The sequence below is a fragment of the Triticum urartu genome, chromosome 3, assembly GCF_003073215.2.
Source record: "Triticum urartu cultivar G1812 chromosome 3, Tu2.1, whole genome shotgun sequence".
Taxonomy (NCBI): Eukaryota; Viridiplantae; Streptophyta; class Magnoliopsida; order Poales; family Poaceae; genus Triticum; species Triticum urartu.
The window spans coordinates 286,923,185-286,945,423 of NC_053024.1; positions in this window are offsets into that span (position 1 = coordinate 286,923,185).

Sequence of the window (22,239 nt, forward strand, 5' to 3'; positions counted from 1 at the left end):
TCGAGGCCCCTGGCTTGTAATATGATGCTTGTATGACTTTTATTTGTGTTTAGAGTTGTGTTGTGATATCTTCCCGTGAGTCCCTGATCTTGATCATACACATTTGCATGCATGATTAGTGTATGATTGAATTGGGGGCGTCACAAGTTGGTATCAGAGCCAACTGCCTATAGGATTCCCCTTTCCAAACTCCTTGGCCGAAGTTGAGTCCAGTCATTGCAAAACTTTTACTAATATGGCTGTGCGGCTTACAGGCCCACATCGCCATTGGGCGGTATTACGATTTTTGATTCCTCGTCTATACTCTGGGACTCTGATCTCTCTTCTATTCGGGTTAAAATAAATTTACTAACTCCAACATTATGATCTCGTGGTCACATTCACCTGGAGAGCCCCTCATTCCAGATGATTGCTTGGTGCACAAGTAGATTTCGAAGATACTCTCCGATGTTCTCCCGAGAACTTGTGCTCATCGGGTCTGCAATTCCCTACCATCGATACATCCCTATAGGTAACTACTTATACTTGCCGTTCCTACCTTCGTTCTCGATTACTCTTGTTAGTACAAGATACCCTGAACTACTTCCTGCTATTCCGAGAATCCTTTGTGCTTACTTCCTCACACTTATTTAGGATTTGTTTCTACCCAATTGTTCATGTGTTTCACAAAAGTCTTTGAAATACTATTCAATCTTTCGGAAAATCCTCAACAACTTATTGCTCTTGAAATTCTTGCTTGCTTGCATTATGGATAATCCCATAAGTCTCGTAATCTTATTGGCATCCTTTGTCATTATCATTTTGAGTCTGCTAATTCAATATGTTGCGGATGCTCGCAATCCTCGATTAGATCCTAGAATTCATCCTTTCGGCACAGACGCCATATTAAACATAAGCTGGTTCTCCACCAATCAAATTATCATCGATTGTACCCCTAAGTCTGTTTAACTGACCTATCCTTAATCAGAGTGTTTGTGTCTGATCCCTTGATTTGGAAATCATAATTCCTTTGCATTTGAGCTTTGAATTAGTGAGTTGTTTCTATAATATGTTCACCTTGCATTGTTTCTTCCTCTAGGTGTGTGCCGATGCTCACATCAGCTCCGTTATGGACCGTTAGATCCTTTGTTGAATTATCATCCGACAGTGTCCTTTGTGTACAAAACCTCGAGAAGTTCTTCCCCTGATACTTAATACCATTGGTAAACCCTATTCTCTTATTTGGCCAATCATGCTCTACTTTTGAGCTAGTGATATTTACTCTTGAAGCTTGTGGTATATGTTTCTAAGATGCCCCGGTGGGTTGAACCTATACCTTCCCTAAAATCATATGAACCCAAAAGTTACAATTCATACCCTTCTGGTGTTTACCGAATAATTCTCTACCCTACAACTTCTTCGGAGATGAGAAGTGAATGAAAGGTTAGGCATTGAAAAAGTGGGAGTTGGCCTTGAACTTTGTGTTCATGCCCATGGACACGATGTAGATCTTATCATGGAAGCTTCTCTTAAATTAATTATTCCCTTGGTATAAGTTCATCTTATATATGATATCTAGTCTTTTGCAATCATGGTTCCTTCGACCATATTGTTCTTCTTTGATCCCATTTCTCAGACAAATTAAAGTACTTGTCTTCTGTAGATCAATACACCTGTCCAACCTTTATTATGTCCTACTTTCGAGTATTACCCTCTCGTATCTTGATGATATATCATAGAACCATGTTTCTTATTACGAGTCTTCTCCAAGTATTACATTCTCACTGATTTCAATTTTTCATGGGTTCTGAGTCATTAGACACTCAAGGACACTGATAAGTGAATCGAGTCCGCACCACAATTAAACAACTCTTAGTAATCTTCTTACTTACGAGTTTTCATCCAATCATGTCATTCCTAGCCTGATTGGCTATATCATTATCATCCTGATTTTAATATGCTACCTAGTCCTTCTTCCGGAGCACAATTTCCGACGATGAGCTAATATTACGTCGATCTTCCTCGTCATATCGTTTCGCCTTTAACATCAAGCTTGATTCCAAGTTTGTGTCGTATCCGTGGATCCAACAATCTTCCGCTGCATCAATCATTTTTGCCTGATGCAGTCGCTGTCCGATTGCTTCTTCGTGGGGCCTCTCGACAAAAATTGTTGTGATCATCATCAACATTTTGACTCCTTCCAAGATATCAAATGAATTCATGATGATAACCTCCATCCTCGTCCCTTGGTAATTTTAGTTACCATCGACAACATCCTTACTTTCCTTTCATCACAAACTTGTTCATGTTATGCATGCAACTTGCTATCCATCTTGTATTTTGTTCTACCTTGAAGTATTACTGTCTTTTATCTAGAGAATGTTGCAAGAATTTTCTTAAAGATTCTTGTTATAGTGATGCTTCTCGCCATCACCCTTATTTTCTTGGTCCCTGTGTTGATTCTACCTGGAATACCAATAAATGAACTTTGTCGTGAGACTTCAGTATTTCTAGCAACCCTATTGCTTTAGGGTTAATGGACAATAATTCCAATTTAGTGAGCTAGTTGCTGAATCGCCATTCTAACATTAGTCGTGCAACCTAGCCCATATTATGGGTGCACCTTTCAACGAATGTTTAATTATAGATGTTTTCCTCGAACTGACGACATTATACAATTTGGTCCGATCATTGCTATCACCTTGTTCACATGATTGTGGAAATCCATCTTTTAGAAATCTTGATGAATTGTCGCTGAGTCCATCAGCCACCTCCTCATCCTCTCCTTGGTTTAATAATGAACTCTTGTTTCAGAACTTGCTTCCATAGTTCATTTCCCGAGAATCATACAAGGTCATCTCATCAATTTGTGTTGCACCTTTTCTTCTCACGCACCCTAAGTATGAGGTATCCTGACACCAACCAGATCCGAATCTCGGTCAGATATGATGGTTGGAACTTATTTCCAAGAGTTATAACATTGGTCTTTATATGACCCAGTAAGGTGATGTAACGTTTAGCACACATGGCCAGAGGACCTATTGTTATAGTTTCCTTTTTTAGCAAGGTTAGACATTCTTCCATGAGGAAATTGTAAGACTTATTCTGTGAGTTGTTCCTGATGGATCCTTTGTGTATCCAAAGTCTGACCTTTGCTTGAAGACCATGTAAATGCTATCTGGAAGCATGTCTGAGGTACTCTGATTTTCAATAAGAACATTTGAAGCACAATGCGAAATTTTCTTTATCAATTATCCAAACAGAGTTGTATGGGTAATTAATGTCATGAAATTTCCATCCCCTTACCTAAAGGGTTCTCTACTTTATATCCCATCATGGATATCATGCTCTGCTTGTCCTTAGGAAGGGTATACCCCTGAAATATATGTTTAAACACATTTTCCTTTCCATTTTTTGTTTAACCTTTCTTGTAATCTAACTTAACTAAGTAGTGATAATTCCCTATTTATGTAAGCACCTCGGTGTGCAACTCTGTTAGTAAGACCCTGTTACTACTATTGATGACATTCCGGTAACCACCAATGGATGAGAACTTTGCCTATTGGTCTGCCTCGTTTCAACGAGCAGGAAACTGGTTCTCTTCGTCCCTCGCCCTTGGTACAAGCGTTGTTGACAAACATAACTAACAGGCTATCCTTTGACATGCATTGCTATCATAACCGTGCAAGATGTCATCACTCTTTGTACTTTTAACTCACACGGTGGGCCCATAACCCATAGTTCCACAGGATCGGAACCTGACTCTCCTGTACACCCCCAATTTCCAAAGTTATCCCTCGCGCGTGGCCTCGTATCTAATTCATGAGCCACCTTCCTAATGATCTGTTCTGGTATCAGACTCAATACTTATTCTCGTAAATTTGGACCCCTTTCACACTTGCTTCAGACTTCGAACAATTGTCTATCCGTGTGAAACTTCTTATTGCACCTTCTTACTTTGCTCTCGATGATTTTCGTGAATTTCAACTCGAGAGATGCATCTATGCCTCCTTCACTGAGATAGCCCCCAGGTACCTAACATGTGTTGAGCTCCGTCCTCCGAGTCCCCCCCTTATCTTTTTCGTAAGTACAATAGAGATCCTGAAGAATGGATGTTGGCTTCATCATGATGACTCGAAGCAAAGAAATGAAGTCATCAACGTAATGGATCGACCTCTTCGACAAGAGTAACCATACCAACAAGACTCGTTAGAATTTCATAACCAAATCCATTCCCCCTTACTCCCCCTCTTAAATCTCGGGACTAGATTTCTTATAGTGGAGGACAATTGTCATGTCCGGATAATTAAGCTATAGTAACCCATGCTAATGGTGCCATGTCATCACAATTAGCTAAGCCAAATTTCCACTTGATAAAAGTCAAAGCCATTTTCAAATTTAAAATAAGGTCAAAATAATTTTTCTTGAAACAGTGAAACAAAATTGTTTTTGTTCTTCAATAAATTCCCCAAGTATTTTCAATATATAAAACCAAACCCATTTGGATTATAAAGTTGACTAGCATTTTTTTAAAGTGGATCAGTAGCATTTAAGTCGGCCATTTAAATTCAAACGTAAATTTAAATAATTGCAAATGCCCTTAAACTTTTGTGCAACCTTAGAATATTGCATGGCATTATTTCGTGCAAAGTTCCACAGTTTGCAAAAAAAGATTTGATAGCAAAACAAATGCAAACAGTGGCTAAAATAGAAAATAGAAATGAATAAAAACTAAACTACTCTATGCACTCATGGTCTACTAGCTACAGGAACCAGCCCAGCCCAACTTGGGCCATCCCCAACCTCGCTACAAGAGGCAAGGTATCGTGGTGGCCATCCACCAGCATGGCCGCGCCTTGCCATGCGTGGTGACCATCCAGCGCACCCCGGTGCCCTACAAAACACTGCCGCACCCCTCGGCTGAACCCCTATCTCGTAATTCTATCTCCCCCTTTCCCTGTTCGATATAGAACTCTGTCGCGGGATATCCACGGCCACCTATGGGGCCGGATGGCCCCTTGCTGGTTTTGCGGGGGACGTCACATTGCACAAAGAGCAGACCAGCGCATGGCAGTGTGGCAGATAGCACACAAGTAATTTACCCAGGTTCGGGCGGCCACGAGGCATAAGACCCTACTCCTGCTTTGGTGGATTGATGGTGGAAATGAACATGGTGGTGTGTGGTACACTTGCCCGACAGGATCTGCCTATGGACTACGATGACCACCAGCGTATGGTGGCTTGGGTTTTGTCAAGTTTCGAAACCTCTAACCCCCTCCTACGATTACCATGGGCCTCCTTTTACAGATTAAGGGGTCACCACAGAGGCAAAATGGTCATTACCCATTGATATGATAGCAAATAGTGCTATCATACCTAACTCTGCGGGCTGGCAGTGTGCATTGAGTGCATCACTCAATGTCACATCACTAGCTGCCCGGCAAGGCCTGCCGGGCTTATCTTGCCAGCTTCGCTCCTATTCTCTTGACACGTCGCTGGACGGTGTCACCTGTGGGTTTCTTTTGTAGGAGATGTCTGCCATGTGGCGAATGCTGCCACTTAATCACCTTGTGGCTTGACACCACACTGATTGACAACGTGGGTCATTCTTGCGTGGTTGGCGGGCTGGTTCAGGCCTCGCAAGCCCTGGCAGGTGCTACCGGGGAGTCTTGGCTGCTTTCTTCTGGTGGTGGCCTAGCCCCTTGCCGGGCTCGCCTACTCGGCGAGGAAGGCCCTTCTCTTGCCGATATCCTATTCCTTTGGCTCGATCCTGATCCCTCTGAGCTACATGTTGGTTCTTCAAGTCTCTTGGTTCTTCAATCTGAGACTTAAGTGATACGTCCATTTTGCATCATGCTTTTATATCAATATTTATTGCATTATGGGTTGTTATTACACATTATGTCACAATACTTATGCATATTCTCTCTTATTTTACAAGGTTTACATAAAGAGGGAGAATGCCAGCAGCTGGGATTCTGGCTGGAAAAGGAGAAAATATTAGAGACCTATTCTGCACAGCTCCAAAAGTCCTAAAACTTCATGGATGATGTTTTCCAAATATATAAAAAACATTGAGCGCAAGAACTTCACCAGGGGGGCCACACCCTGCCCACGAGGGTGGGTGGCACGCCCTACCCCCCTGGGCGCGCCCCCCTACCACGTGGGCCCCGTGGTGGCCCTCTGGTGACCATCTTCTGCTATGTGGACTCTTTCGATGGGAAAAAAATTAGAAGCCATCTTCTCGGACGAAACTCCGCCGCCACGAGGCGAAACCTTGGCGGAACCAATCTAGGGTTCTAGCGGTGCTGTTCTGCCGAGGAAACTTCCCTCCCGGAGGGGGAAATCATCGCCATCGTCATCACCAACGCTCCTCTCATCGAGAGACGGCAATCTCCATCAACATCTTCATCAGCACCATCTCATCTCAAAACCCTAGTTCATCTCTTGTATCCAATTCTTGTCTCCAAGTCCGGGATTGGTGCTAGTAGGTTGCTAGTAGTGTTAATTACTCCTTGTAGTTGATGCTAATTGGTTTAATTGGTGGAAGATCATATGTTCAGATCCTATATGCACATTAATACCCCTATGATTATGAACATGTTTATGCTTTGTGCGTAGTTACTTTTGTTCCTGAGGACATGGGAGAAGTCTTGCTATTAGTAGTCATGTGAATTTGGTATTCGTTCGATATTTTGATGAGATGTATGTTGTCTCTCCTCTAGTGGTGTTATGTGAACGCCGACTACATGACACTTCACCATTGTTGCATTTGCGGATGCTTGCAATAGAGGTTAATCATAAGTGGGATGCTTGTCCAAGTAAGGGCAGCACCCAAGCACCGGTCCACCCACATACCAAATTATCAAAGTACCGAACGCGAATCATATGAACGTGATGAAAACTAGCTTGATGATATTATCATGTGTCCTCAGGAGCGCTTTACATCATATAAGAGTTTGTCCAGGCTTGTCCTTTGCTACAAAGAGGATTGGGCCACCTTGCTGCACCTTAGTTACTTTTGTTACTTGTTGCTCGTTACAAATTATCCTATCACAAAACTATCTGTTACCACTTATTTCAGTACTTGTAGAGAATACCTTGCTGGAAACCGCTTATCATTTCCTTCTGCTCCTCATTGGGTTCGACACTCTTACTTATCGAAAGGACTACGATAGATCCCCTATACTTGTGGGTCATCAAGACTCTTTTCTGGCGCCGTTGCCGGGGAGTGAAGCGCCTTTGGTAAGGAAAAATTTATATAGTGTGCTGAAATTTACTGTCACTTTTTACTATGGAAAGTAATCCTCTGAGGGGCTTGTTCGGGGTATCTTCACCCCGACCAGTAGAGCAAAGAGTTGCTCCTCAACCTACTGAACCTACTAAAAATGAAAATGCTTGCTTAGAAATTCCTTTGGGTATGGTAGAAAAACTGCTAGCTAATCCTTTTTTAGGAGATGGAACAAAACATCCTGATGAGCATCTAATATATGTGGAAGAAGTTTGTGGATTATTTAAGCTTGCAGGTGTACCCGGAGATGTGGTTAAGAACAAGGTCTTCCCTTTATCTTTGAGGGGAGATGCATCGACATGGTATAGGCTATGTGATTATATGGAGTCTTGGAACTACAAACGATTGAAATTGGAATTTCATCAAAAGTTTAATCCTATGCATCTTGTTCATCGTGATCGCAATTATATATATAATTTTTGGCCTCGCGAAGGAGAAAGCATCGCTCAAGCTTGGGGGAGGCTTAAATCAATGTTATATTCATGCCCCAATCATGAGCTCTCAAGAGAAATGATTATTCAAAAGTTTTATGCTCGGCTTTCTGGTAACAATCGCACCATGCTTGATACTTCTTGTGCTGGCTCTTTTATGATGAAGACTATTGAATTCAAATGGGATTTATTGGAAAGAATTAAACGCAACTCCAAAGATTGGGACCTCAACAATGGTAAGGAGTCAGCTATAACACCTAGTTTTGATTGTGTTAAATCTTTTATGGATATCGATATTTTTCGTAAATTTAGCACTAAATATGGACTTGACTCTGAGATAGTAGCTTCTTTCTGTGAATCTTTTGCTTCTTATGTTGATCTCCCCAAGGAGAAGTGGTTTAAATATCATCCTCCCATAGAAGTAAAAGTAGTTGCACCTATTAAAGTTGAAGAAAAGGCTATTACTTATAATGATCCTATTGTTCCTACTTCTTATGTTGAGAAACTACCTTTCCCTGTTAGGATAAAGGATCATGCTAAAGCTTCAATTGTGGTTCGTAAAAGCAATATTAAAACATATACACCTCCTGAGCAAGTTAAAGTTGAACTTAATATTGCTATTGTTAAAGATCTCTTGTCTGATAATATAGATGGGCATGTTATATATTTCTGTAATGAAACTGCTAGAATTGCTAAACCCCATGATACAGATAAACCTAGACCTGTGATAGGCATGCATGTTATTTCTGTTAAAATAGGAGATCATTGTTATCATGGCTTGTGTGATATGGGTGCTAGTGCTAGTGCAATACCTTATTCTTTATACCAAGAAATTATCCATGACATTGCACCTGCTGAGATGGAAGATATTGATGTCACAATTAAACTTGCTAATAGATATACTATTTCACCAATGGGAATTGTTAGAGATGTTGAAGTCTTGTGTGGGAAAACTAAATATCCTGCTCATTTTCTTGTTCTTGGTTCCCCACAAGATAGTTTTTGTCCCATTATATTTGGTAGACCCTTCTTGAATACAGTTAATGCTACCATAGATTGCAAAAGGGATGTTGTTACTGTCGGTTTAGATGATATGACTCATGAATTTAATTTTTCTAAATTTAGTAGACAACACCGTGAAGAATAACTACCTAGTAAGGATGAAATTATTGGTCTTGCTTCTATTGACGTACCTCCTAGTGATCCTTTAGAACAATATTTGCTAGACCATGAAAATGATATGTTTATGAATGAAAGAAGGGAATTAGATGAGGTATTCTTTAAACAGAACCTATTCTGAAAAACAATTTACCTGTTGAAATCCTAGGGGATCCTCCTCCACCCAAGGGTGATCCCGTGTTTGAGCTTAAACCATTACCTGATACTCTTAAATATGCTTATCTTGATGAGAAAAAGATATACCCTGTTATTATTAGTGCTAACCTTTTAGAACATGAAGAAGAGAGATTATTAAAAACTCTGAAGAAGCACCGTGCTGCTATTGGGTATACTATTGATGATCTTAAGGGCATTAGTCCCACTCTATGTCAACATAAAATTAATTTGGAAGAAGATGCTAAAACAGTTCGTGATCATCAACACCGACTGAATCCTAAAATGAAAGAAGTGGTAAGAAAGGAGATACTAAAGCTCCTTGAGGCAGGTATAATTTATCCCGTTGCTGATAGTAAGTGGGTAAGTCCTGTCCATTGTGTCCCTAAGAAGGGAGGTATTACTGTTGTTCCTAATGATAAAGATGAATTGATTCCTCAAAGAATCATTACTGGTTATAGGATGGTAATTGATTTCCGCAAATTAAATAAGTCTACTAAAAAGGATCATTACCCCTTACCATTTATCGATCAAATGCTAGAAATATTATCCAAACATACACATTTTTTCTTTCTAGATGGTTATTCTGGTTTCTCCAAAATACCTGTATCAGCCAAAGATCAATCAAAGACTACTTTTACATGCCCTTTTGGTACTTTTGCTTATAGATGTATGCCTTTTGGTTTATGTAATGCACCTACTAGCTTTGAAAGATGCATGATGGCTATATTCTCTGACTTTTGTGAAAAGATTTGTGAGGTTTTCATGGACGACTTTTCCGTCTATGGATCTTCTTTTGATGATTGCTTGAGCAACCATGATCAAGTTTTGTAGAGATGTGAAGAAACTAATCTTGTCTTGAATTGGGAAAAGTGCCACTTTATGGTTAATGAAGGTATTGTCTTGGGGCATAAAGTTTCTGAAAGAGGTATTGAAGTTGATAAAGCCAAGGTTGATGCTATTGAAAAGATGCCATGTCCCAAGGACATCAAAGGTATAAGAAGTTTCCTTGGTCATGCCGGTTTTTATAGGATGTTCATTAAGGACTTCTCAAAAATCTCTCGGCCTCTGACTAATTAATTACAAAAAGATATACCATTTGTCATTGATAATGATTGTGTAGAAGCATTTGAAATACTTAAGAAAGCATTGATCTCTGCACCTATTGTTCAGCCACCTGATTGGAATTTACCCTTTGAAATTATGTGTGATGCTAGTGATTATGCTGTAGGTGCTGTTCTAGGAAAAAGAGTTGATAAGAAACTAAATATTATTCAATATGCTAGTAAAACTCTAGACAATGCTCAAAGAAATTATGCTACTACTGAAAAAGAATTCTTAGCAGTTGTATTTGCCTGTGATAAGTTCAGACATTATATTGTTGATTCTAAAGTAACTATTCACACTGATCATGCTGCTATGAAATATCTTATGGAAAAGAAAGATGCTAAACCTAGACTTATTAGATGGGTTATCTTGCTACAAGAATTTGATTTACATATTGTTGATAGAAAAGGAGCTGAGAACCCCGTTGCAGACAACTTTTCTAGGTTAGAAAATGTGCTTGATGACCCACTACCTATTGATGATAGCTTTCCTGATGAGCAATTAAATGTCATAAATACTTCTCATACTGCTCCATGGTATGCTGAATATGCTAATTACATTGTTGCTAAGTTTATACCACCTAGTTTCACATACCAGCAAAAGAAAAAGTTTTTCTATGATTTGAGGCATTACTTTTGGGATGACCAACATCTTTATAAAGAAGGAGTAGATGGTGTTATTAGACGTTGTGTACCTGAGCATGAACAGGAACAGATCCGACGCAAGTGTCACTCCGAAACATATGGAGGACATCATCTGGAGATAGAACTGCACATAAGGTACTGCAATCTGGTTTTTATTGGCCTACTCTCTTCAAGGATGCCCGTAAGTTTGTCTTATCTTGTGAAGAATGTCAAAGAATTGCTAATATTAGTAGACGTCAACAAATGCCTATGAACTATTCACTTGTTATTGAACCATTTGATGTTTGGGGCTTTGATTATATGGGACCTTTTCCTTCCTCTAATGGTTATACACAGATTTTAGTTGATGTTGATTACGTTACTAAGTGGGTAGAAGCTATTCCAACTAATAGTGCTGATCATAACACCTCTATTAAAATGCTTAAAGAAGTTATTTTTCCAATGTTTGGAGTCCCTAGATATTTAATGACTAATGGTGGCTCACATTTTATTCATGGTGCTTTCCGTAAAATGCTTGCTAAATATGATGTTACTCATAGAATTGCATCTCCTTATCACCCTTAGTCTAGTGGTCAAGTAGAATTGAGTAATAGAGAACTCAAATTAGTTTTGCAAAAGACTGTTAATAGGTCCAGAAAGAATTGGTCCAAGAAACTTGATGATGCATTATGGGCCTATAGAACTGCATATAAAAATCCTATGGGTATGTCTCCGTACAAAATGGTCTATGGAAAAGCATGTCACTTACCTCTCGAACTAGAACACAAGGCTTATTGGGCTATTAAAGAACCTAATTATGATTTTAAACTTGCCGGTGAGAAGAGGTTATTTGATATTAGCTCACTTGATGAACGGAGAACCCAAGCCTACGAAAATGCCAAGTTGTTTAAAGAAAAAGTTAAAAGATGGTATCACAAAAGAATACAAAAGCGTGAGTTTAACGTAGGTGATTATGTATTGCTATACAACTCTCGTTTAAGATTTTTTGTAGGAAAACTTCTCTCTAACTGGGAAGGTCCTTACGTTATCGAGGAGGTCTACCGTTCCGGCGCCATAAAAATCAACAACTTCGTAGGCACAAATCCGAAGGTGGTGAACTGTCAAAGAATCAAACACTATATCTCAGGTAATCCCATAAATGTTGAAACCAATGTTATTGAAACCGTAACCCCGGAAGAATACATAAAGGACACTTTCCGGAACGTTTTAGACTCCGAAAAGGAATAGGTATGTGGTACGGTAAGTAAACCGACTCCAAAACAGTTTTTAAGGCAATATTTCTCCGTTTTGGAATATTTAGAAAAATAGAAAAATAAGCAGCAGTCCGGAAAGGACACGAGGGTGGAGGGCGCGCCCTACCTCGTGGGCACCTCGTGTGCTCTCCGGACTCCGTTTGCTTACATGACACGTATTTTGGTCGGTAAAAATTCATTATATAACCTCCCGGGGGTTTTGATTCCCATATCACGCAAATATATCTTGTCTTTGTTTTGAGCTGTCCTGCTACAGACAGAGCAGCATGTCGTCCCAGGATTCGGAAGGAGAAAGCTACGTGGCTGATTACCTTGCAGATCCTAAGGTTTATGGGGATGTGGAGCATTGCTGTTGGACTACGGAAGAAGAAGAGGACTATGAACCCAAGGGAAAGGAGGAGACGAGCTCAGATGAAGATGAAGTCCCACGACCTCAGCCTGGGGACATGCATGTGGAGTTCAAAAAGTCAGGCCTCCTGGATAGGGTAAAGAAACCTAAGATCGAGTTTATCCCTTTTCGCCTCTTGCAGGAGAACAAACAGGAACTATGCAAAAAGATACTGAGCTTGGAGCAAGAGATCGAGGACCTAAGGGACCAAAATTCTGTCCTCAAGCGCAAATTTAGGAAGAAGCCTGCGCCATCAACAAAATCACTACCGTCTCCTCCAACAAAGAATAATTGAGTATCTGGTATGGGCACTCCACTTGGCAACTGCCAAGCTTGGGGGAGTGCCCCGGTATCGTATCACCATCACTTTTATCTTTACCATTTTTCTTAGTTTGATCCTTTTGGTAATATCTTTATCTAGTAGAATAAAAAGTTCTTAGTATGATCTAGTCGTGAGTTTTGCTTTATTATCCTTCTATGTAATCGAGTCCGTGAGCTATATAATAAAGATTAGTGTTGAGTCAAGGGCTTGATTATTTTGCCATGATCCTCAGTGAATAAAAGAAAAGAGAAAGAAATAAAAAGAAACAAAGAGATCATGTGAATCTTATGGAGAGTAATGAGCTCACATAGAAAGAGTATGATGAATAAAAGTTATTGAGGGTTGACAAACATAGTCTTGGTCATCGTTGCAATTAATAGGAAGTAATAAAGAAAGAGAGGCCTTCACATATAAATATACTATCTTGGACATCTTTTATGATTGTGAGCACTCATTAAAATATGACATGCTAAAGAGTTGATATTGGACAAGGAAGACAACGTAATGGGTTATGTTTTCTTACATCTGAGATAAATTATATTGTCTTGGATCCTCCAACATGTTGAGCTTGTCTTTCTCCCTCATGCTAGCCAAATTCATTGCACCAAGTAGAAATACTACTTGTGCTACCAAATACCCTTAAACCAGTTTTGCCATGAGAGTCCAGCATACCCACCTATGGATTGAGTAAGATCCATCGAGTAAGTTGTCATCGGTGCAAGCAATAAAAATTGCTCTCTAAATATGTATGATTGATTGATGTGGAAGAAATAAGCTTTATACGATCGTGTGATATGGAAGTAATAAAAGCGACAGACTGCATAATAAAGGTCCATATCACAAGTGGCAATATAAAGTCACGTTCTTTCGCATTAGGATTTTGTGCATCCAACCATAAAAGCGCATGACAACCTATGCTTCCCTCTGCGAAGGGTCTATCCTTTACTTTTATCTCCTACATTGCATAAGAGTCATGGTGATCTTCACCCTTCCTTTTTACATTTTATCCTTTGGCAAGCACAATATGTTGGAAAGATCTTGGTATATATGGCTAATTGGATGTGTATTTTCATGAACTATTACTGTTAACATTACCCTTGAGGTAAAACGTTGGGAGGCAAAAACTATAAGCCCATATCTTTCTCTGTGTCCGATTAAAACTCCATACCCATAAGTATGGCATGAGTGTCAGCAATTGTGAAAGATTATATGATAGTTGAGTATGTGGACTTGCTGAAAAGCTCTTATACATTAACTCTTTCCTATGTTATGATAAATTGCAATTGCTTCAATGACTGAGATTATAGTTTGTTAGTTCTCAATGAAGTTTACGATTCATACTTGATATTGTGATTGAATTATTACTCTAGCATTAGATATCATATGACAAGAATTATATAAGTTGCTGCTCTAAGAATGATCATGATGCCCTCATGTTCGTATCTAATTTTTTATCGACACCTTCATCTCTAAACATGTGGACATATTTTTTGATTTCGGCTTTTCGCTTGAGGACAAGCGAGGTCTAAGCTTGGGGGAGTTGATACGTCCATTTTTCATCATGCTTTTATATCAATATTTATTGCATTATGAGCTGTTATTACACATTATGTCACAATACTTGTGCCTATTCTCTCTTATTTTACAAGGTTTACATAAAGAGGGAGAATGCCGGCAGCTTGGATTCTGGCTGGAAAAGGAGCAAATATTAGAGACCTATTCTGCACAGCTCCAAAAGTCCTGAAACTTCATGGATGATGTTTCCCAAATATATAAAAAACATTGAGCGCAAGAACTTCACCAGGGGGGCACACCCTGCCCACGAGGGTGGGGGCGCGCCCTACCCCCTGGGCGCGCCCCCTACCTCGTGGGCCCCCTGGTGGCCCTCCGGTGACCATCTTCTGCTATATGGACTCTTTCGATGGGAAAAAAAATCAGAAGCCATCTTCTTGGATGAAACTCCGCCGCCACGAGGCGGAACCTTGGCGGAACCAATCTAGGGTTCTGGCGGGGTTGTTCTGCCGGGGAAACTTCCCTCCCGGATGGGGAAATCATCGCCATCATCATCACCAACGCTCCTCTCATCGGGAGAGGGCAATCTCCATCAACATCTTCATCAGCACCATCTCATCTCAAAACCCTAGTTCATCTCTTGTATCCAATTCTTGTCTCCAAGTCCGGGATTGGTGCTAGTAGGTTGCTAGTAGTGTTAATTACTCCTTGTAGTTGATGCTAGTTGTTTAATTGGTGGAAGATCATATGTTCAGATCCTATATGCACATTAATACCCCTCCGATTATGAACATGTTTATGCTTTGTGAGTATTTACTTTTGTTCCTGAGGACATGGGAGAAGTCTTGCTATTAGTAGTCATGTGAATTTGTTATTCGTTCGATATTTTGATGAGATGTATGTTGTCTCTCCTCTAGTGGTGTTATGTGAACATCGACTACATGACACTTCACCATTGTTTGGGACTAGAGGAATGCATTGGGAAGTAATAAGTAGATGATGTGTTGCTAGAGTGATAGAAGCTTACACCCTAGTTTATGCGTTGCTTCGTAAGGGGCTGATTTGGATCCATATGTTTCATGCTATGGTTAGGTTTACCTTAATACTTTTGTTGTATTTGTGGATGCTTGCAATAGAGGTTAATCATAAGTGGGATGCTTGTCCAAGTAAGGGCAGCACCCAAGCACCGGTCCACCCACATACCAAATTATCAAAGTACCGAACGCGAATCATATGAACGTGATGAAAACTAGCTTGACGATATTCCCATGTGTCCTCGGGAGCGCTTTACATCATATAAGAGTTTGTCTAGGCTTGTCCTTTGCTACAAAAAGTATTGGGCCACCTTGTTGCACCTTAGTTACTTTTGTTACTTGTTGCTCGTTACAAATTATCCTATCACAAAACTATCTGTTACCACTTATTTCAGTACTTGCAAAGAATACCTTGCTGGAAACCGCTTATCATTTCCTTCTGCTCCTCGTTGGGTTCGACACTCTTACTTATCGAAAGGACTACGATAGATCCCCTATACTTGTGGGTCATCATTAAGATAGTGCTCCAATCTTGATCTTGTGCCTGTGCACTATTGGGTAACATACCCGAAGTCTGTTGCACTGACAGAAGCCCTCGGGCCTTCCGCGATCGCGCTGCGGAGCGTCGGTGGGGTAGGGCCTAATAAGTGCAGAGGCAGGGCTGCTGAAGGGGTTGGCCCCTTTGATGTTTTCCGTTGCTGCTTCATTAGTTTTGATCTTGGGGGCGGTTTCTGATTTTCCCGCGCGTGGTGTGAAGCCAGCAGTGGTGGGGACACATCAGTGATGGCCCGTGAATGACTTTAACGCACGGGGTAGAAACCGCCAAATTACTCTTCCCACAGCGTGCTCTTATCCTCAGCCACGCATGCTACATGCATAGCGCGGGGTAGGTAATGGAGGTGCGTGGTGCGGAAGAGCATCTTGAAGTGGGTCCATCCGTCTTGAACTGGCGGAGGAAGGCAGCGATTGCCTGTCGATGGAGCAGCTTCCCTTCCCCGCCTGGCCTATAAAAGGAGGGGCTAAGGAGGGCGAAGTCGTCCGCCCCTGCATCCCTATCTTCCTTCTTTCCTGGTTCTCTCCTTCTTCTGGTAATGCTGAAGGGAAGGGCCCGGGGCCAGCCCCCGGGCTTCTGTTCAGGGCAATTGCTGCCTCATGTAGGTGCTGATGCTTGGGGAGTGAGTCTGGTCCTTGGTGTGATGAACCTCTTGGTCTCTTTGAAGCTCGTCCGGGAGGAGGAACTGGAGATCATTGGTAATCCCAGTGGTGCCCCTCCTAGAGGCCTTGGGGCCATTGACGACGGGAGGTTTGCCTTCCTGCCCGCCAAGGTAGGGTGTGGCACGCCTCAAGCTTCCTGGCTATCCTGGGTGCTTGTTGTTTCTCCGCTGGAGGCGTTGGACCAGAGTCTTGGCGCCTCCAGGGAGCAGTAGTGGTGACAACAAAGTGAGGGAAAACGGAGAAGGCGGGTGGCAGGGGGTCAGGTTGGAGTATGATGGCGTGGATGCCTTCGCCTTTGCCTTCGACCGTCAACCTGCCGCCTCGTCTTTCTGCTCTTCCCATCCCTCCCCGGGATCATCATCTTCACCCTCTTCGGGTGATAGCCAGGGAGGGACGTTCTCTTGGCGTCTTCTCCTCGCCTCCAGCAGTCTTCCGGCTGAGCTTGGATGGATGACTCCACTGGCGCTCAAGCCGGGGCTTCTTGCTGGCCCCGGAGGTGGCGACCAGAAGGGGCTGTCCTGTCCCCCGCGCTCCTCCTTTGCAGCCTTGCCACTCCTGGTCTTATCAGGCCGTGCCCGATGGGCCTTGATGAGACCGAGGTGGGATCCTACTTGAGTGCTCCTTTTCTCGTCTCTTCCTCCTTCCGCCGCAGTGCCTGAAGGAGGGAAAACGAAAAGAGGGGATCACGGGGCACTTATCTTTTTTTCAAATAATGTAATATCTCAAGTCCATCTTTGTATTCTATAATGCTTGTCCTTGTAACTGCATATGAATAAAAAAGATGAATCTGGTCGGGAACTCATACATGTGTATGTCCATGCACAGACAAAGTGCCTCTTTAATAGAATAAATGAGTTTTCGCCAGCAGGATATCCTGTCGGCACCCTCTTTGTCTGCCGGAGAACCATCTGCCAGGGAACAAACAGAGGGTCCAGCCCCCCGCTAACCCCTTCTTCCCAAAGGCCACTATGACCACCCTGACTAAGCAGCATTCGAGTCACGGATGGGAGCACCTAAGTTTCAAAGAGGGGGGCGAGGTTTTCTTATGCAAAGTTGTAGCTTTACAGAATACTAATAGACAAGAGGTGAACTTATTTGTTTGGCTTGCCGGGGATCGCCGTGCCATGCAATCTTCTCTTCCTTTGCCGAAGCCAGGTTCACGGCAAGAACATGCAACTCCATGTAGATGAGAATGAATGCAGGATGCAATTCTATCTATATGCATATGCAAATGCTCATGAGGTGCTTATGCAGTGATCTGGGTGTGCTTGTGCATGCATGCAATCTTAGTTGGGCCCCCCTATAACGCTTCTTTATTTTCTCTTGCACGGGGTCATCGCCCCGGCTTGTACAAGGGGTTACATGCAACTTCGGCAATGCCATGTACAATGGGTGGCTGCCAGGCAGGGCCCGAAAGCCTCTGCGCCTTACGGGTAGAACATATGGAGATGCTCCATGTTCCATGAGTTTTGCAACGATGTGCCATCTCCGGTCTCGAGACGGACTGTGCCGGGTCTGGAGACTCGTACTACATGGTAAGGGTCTTCCCACTTCGGTGATAACTTGTGTGTACCCTTGGCATACTGAACGTGCCTAAGGACAAGGTCACCTTCCTCAAGACACTAGGCATGAACCCTGCGGCTGTGATAGCGACACAGGGCTTGCTGATAGCGTGCAGCACGCATAGCGGCCCGGAGATGGTTCTCCTCGAGTAGCACAACGTCGTCACGCCAGTGCTGATCTTGCGATACTTCATCGTAGGAAAGCACCCGAGGAGACCCATAAATGAGTTCCGTGGGGATAACTACTTCTGCCCCGTAGACCATGGAGAAGGGAGTCTGCCCGGTAGCTCAATTAGGTGTCGTTCTGAGGGACCAGAGAACTATTGAAATCTCCTCGATCCGCCGCCTGCCATGCTCCTGCAGCATATTGAAAGTCCTTGTCTTGAGTCCACGAAGCACTTCAGCGTTCGCCCTCTCAGCTTGTCCATTGCTCCAAGGGTGTGCCACAGAGGCAAATGAGATCTTGCATCCGAGGGTTTGAACATATTGCATGAAGGCATGGCTCATGAATTGGGTGTCGTTGTTAGTGATGATCCTTGCCAGAACTCTGAAATGGCACACCAATTATTTCAAGAACTTGATAGCTGACTGAGCAGTCACCTTCCTCACGGCAGTCACTTCCGGCCACTTTGTAAACTTGTCGATGGCAACGAACAAGAATTCAAAGCCCCCGATTTCTTGGGGGAAGGGACCGAGGATATCGAGCCCCCAGACCGAAAATGGCCATGACAGAGGGATTGTCTGAAGAGCTTGGGCAGGTAGGTGCGTTTTCTTGGAATGGAACTGACAAGGTTCACATGTCGTGACGAGCTCAACTGTGTCTTGGAGGGCCGTGGGCCAATAGAATCCTTGCCGGAATGCTTTGCCAACTAATGCCATTGATCCAATGTGTGATCCGCACATTGTTCTGTGAATCTTAGCCAACAGTTCCTTTCCATCCTCCTTGCAGACACACTTCAATTTCACACCGTTGGGCCTCCTTCTGTAAAGAGTTTAATCGACAAACTGATACATACTGGCCCTCCGGGCTACTTTCTCAGCTTCATCTGGGTCGCCGGGGAGCTCTCCGGTTTGGAGGAAGTGGATGATGTGCCTTGCCCAAGTTGGAGCACCTGCCTCGTTCGCGGGGTCCATTGGCCCGTCTGGAGGGGGTGGTCCGGCAGGCTGTGAGGAGTTGTTTCTGGCAGGGTCTCTGCCGGGAGCGGATGGCTCGATCGGGAGAGGCTTACCGTACTCCAACTTTTTACTTTTCCAGGCCATTGTGGATGGTGATACGTAGGGTTGAGAGAGGTGGAGAACAAAAGTTCCTAGTTCCAGAGGAAGCTTCTGCGCAGCACACTTTGACAAGTGATCAGCCATGCTGTTTTTCGCACGGGGTACGTGCTCTGTTTGCAACCCGTCAAAGCGGTCCTCTACCCTCCTTACTTCCTTAATGTATGCTTCCATCAATGGGCTTTGATAATCCTTGTTGACTTGTCTCACCACCAACTGTGAATCTCCTTGAATGATCAGCTTCTTGATTCCCAATTCTACTGCAATCCTGAGCCCGACAAGTAGCCCTTCATACTCAGCTATATTGTTGGTGGCTTCTTCCCGTGCAAAGAGCATTTGGATGACATACTTCAAGTGCTCCCCAGAGGGGGCAACAAGTAGCACGCCAGCTCCTGCTCCTTGTAGGGAAAAAGCACCATCAAAATACGTAATACATTCTTAGGGTGATTCCTTGCCGGGGAGAGCTGTTTCCATTGCTTCCTCATCAGGGGTTGGCGTCCATTCCGCAATAAACTCTGCCAACACCCTGCTTTGAATGGTTGAAGTACTCACAAACTTCAAACCAAAGCTGGATAACTCTAAAGCCCACTCCACCATTCTACCAGTAGCCTCAAGGTTTTGGAGTATCCTCTGCAATGGGAAATGAATAACAACCGTGATCTCATGGGCTTGGAAGTAGTGGCGCAGTTTCCTTGAGGCCATGACGAGGCCAAAGATCAACTTTTGCACACCAGAGTACCTCGATCTAGCCCCTTCTAACAAGGAGCTGACGAAGTACACTGGCCACTGCACCACTTTCTTCCTTGCCACGTCCTTGGGGTTGCACTCGTTGCCGTGCTTACTGCTGTTCTGATCCTCTTCTGACTCTGCCGCGGTCTGGCCGCTCTCTGCTTCATCCACTTCTCGCTGTGCTACCAAGGTTGCACTGACCACTTCATTGGTTGCTGCCAAGTAAAGGAGTATCAGATCTTGAGGTTTGGGTGCAACCAAGGTACGCACAGATGACAGGTAAGCCTTCAATTCTTGCAAGGCTGTGTCTGCTTCCGGGGTCCACTTCATAGGCACTGCCTTCTTCAAAATTTTGAAGAACGGCAGGGCATGCTTGGCAGACTTGGAGATGAATCTGCTTAGCGTGGCAATGCATCCCGTCAAGCGCCTCACATCCTTAACTGTCCTTGGCTTTTGGATCTGCTCAATGGCCTTGATCTTGTCGGGGTTGGCTTCAATCCCCCGATGGGACATGAAGAATCCAAGTAGCATGCCGGAGGGAACACCAAACACACACTTCTCTGGGTTAAGCTTCAAGTTGATCTTGCGCAAATTAGCAAATGTCTCCTCCAAATCCTGGATAAGGGTGGCCTTATCCTTGGTCTTGACCACAATGTCATGCATATAGGCCTATATGTTTTTGTGCAGTTGTGGCTCAAAACCAATCTGGACTGCTCTTGCAAAAGTAGACCCGGCACTCTTCAATCCGAAAGGCATGCAGACAAAACAGTATGTACCACATGGAGTGATGAATGATGTTTTCTCTTCATCTTCTTTGGACATGAAGATCTGTTGATATCCGGGGTATGAGTCCAAAAAGGAGAGCAGATCGCACCCTGAAGTAGAATCCATAATCTGATCGATGCGCGGCAAGGGGAATCGGTCCTTCGGGCAAGCCTTATTGAGTTATGTGAAATCAACGCAAAGCCTCCATTTCCCATTCGCCTTCCGGACTACCACTGGGTTTGCTAACCATGTAGGGTGCAGTACTCCTCTGACCAATCCAGCTGCCTCTAACTTCTTGATTTCCTCGGCAATGAACTGCTGTCGCTCCAAGGCTTGCTTCCTAACTTTCTGCTTGACGGGTCGGGCATGTGGGCAGACAGCAAGGTGGTGCTCTATTACCTCCCTGGGAACACCCGGGATATCAGATGGTTGCCAGGTAAACACATCGATATTTGCCCACAGGAAGGCAACGAGCACACTTTCCTATTTATCGTCAAGGGTGGCGCTGATGGTGAAAGTACCATCAACACCAGCTAGCCCTTCTGGGATCTTCTTCACCTGGGGTGCTATAACCTTGAACCTCTTGCTATTGGAACACTCCGACATGTCGTCAATGGGTGTCGTGCACTCGGAGGGGGCACGCTTCCCAGACTCCTTGCCGGAGATCCTACAATCCCTCTTCTTTCCTTTGCTTTCCTTGCCGGGGACTATTGCCGTTGCAGCCTCTACTGCGACGACATCCCGATACATCTTGTCCACACAGATAATTGCATCCTTCTCATCTGATGGGATGGTGATGACTCCCAATGTCCCAAGCATCTTCAAGGTGTTCTAAGCATAATGGGATGCTGCCATGTACTTGGCCAAGGCCGGTCATCCCAGAATCCCATTATATGGCAGGGGGAGCTCAACCACATCAAACACAACCTTCTCAGTCCCATAGTTCAACTCTCCCCCAAACGTCATCAGCAACATAATCTTTCCCTCAGGACGGCTCCTGCCGAGATTGACTCCTTGAAACGTGCCCGTAACCTCCAGCTCTTCTTCTCCTATCTGAAGCTTGTTAATAACTGCTGGGGAAATCAGATTCAACCCGACCCCGCCATCCACTAACATCTTTGTGACCTTGAGGTTGCGAATTGTTGGGGAGACCAACAATGGAAAACACCCTACCGCCGTGGTGCAGCAAGGGTGGTCCTCCTCATCAAAGATGATGGGTGTGCGGGACCTTTTGAGTGGCTTCCGAGCCTCTGGCGCAGGATCCACAACATTGACCCCTCGTGTCCATCGCTTAAGCTGGCGATGGGAGGCGTGCAAGGACGCAACCCCATCAATGCATAGGGCGTAAGTGGCCCGCTGAAATTCCTTCTCACTAGTTTCCTCTTCATTCCCTCCATCACTCA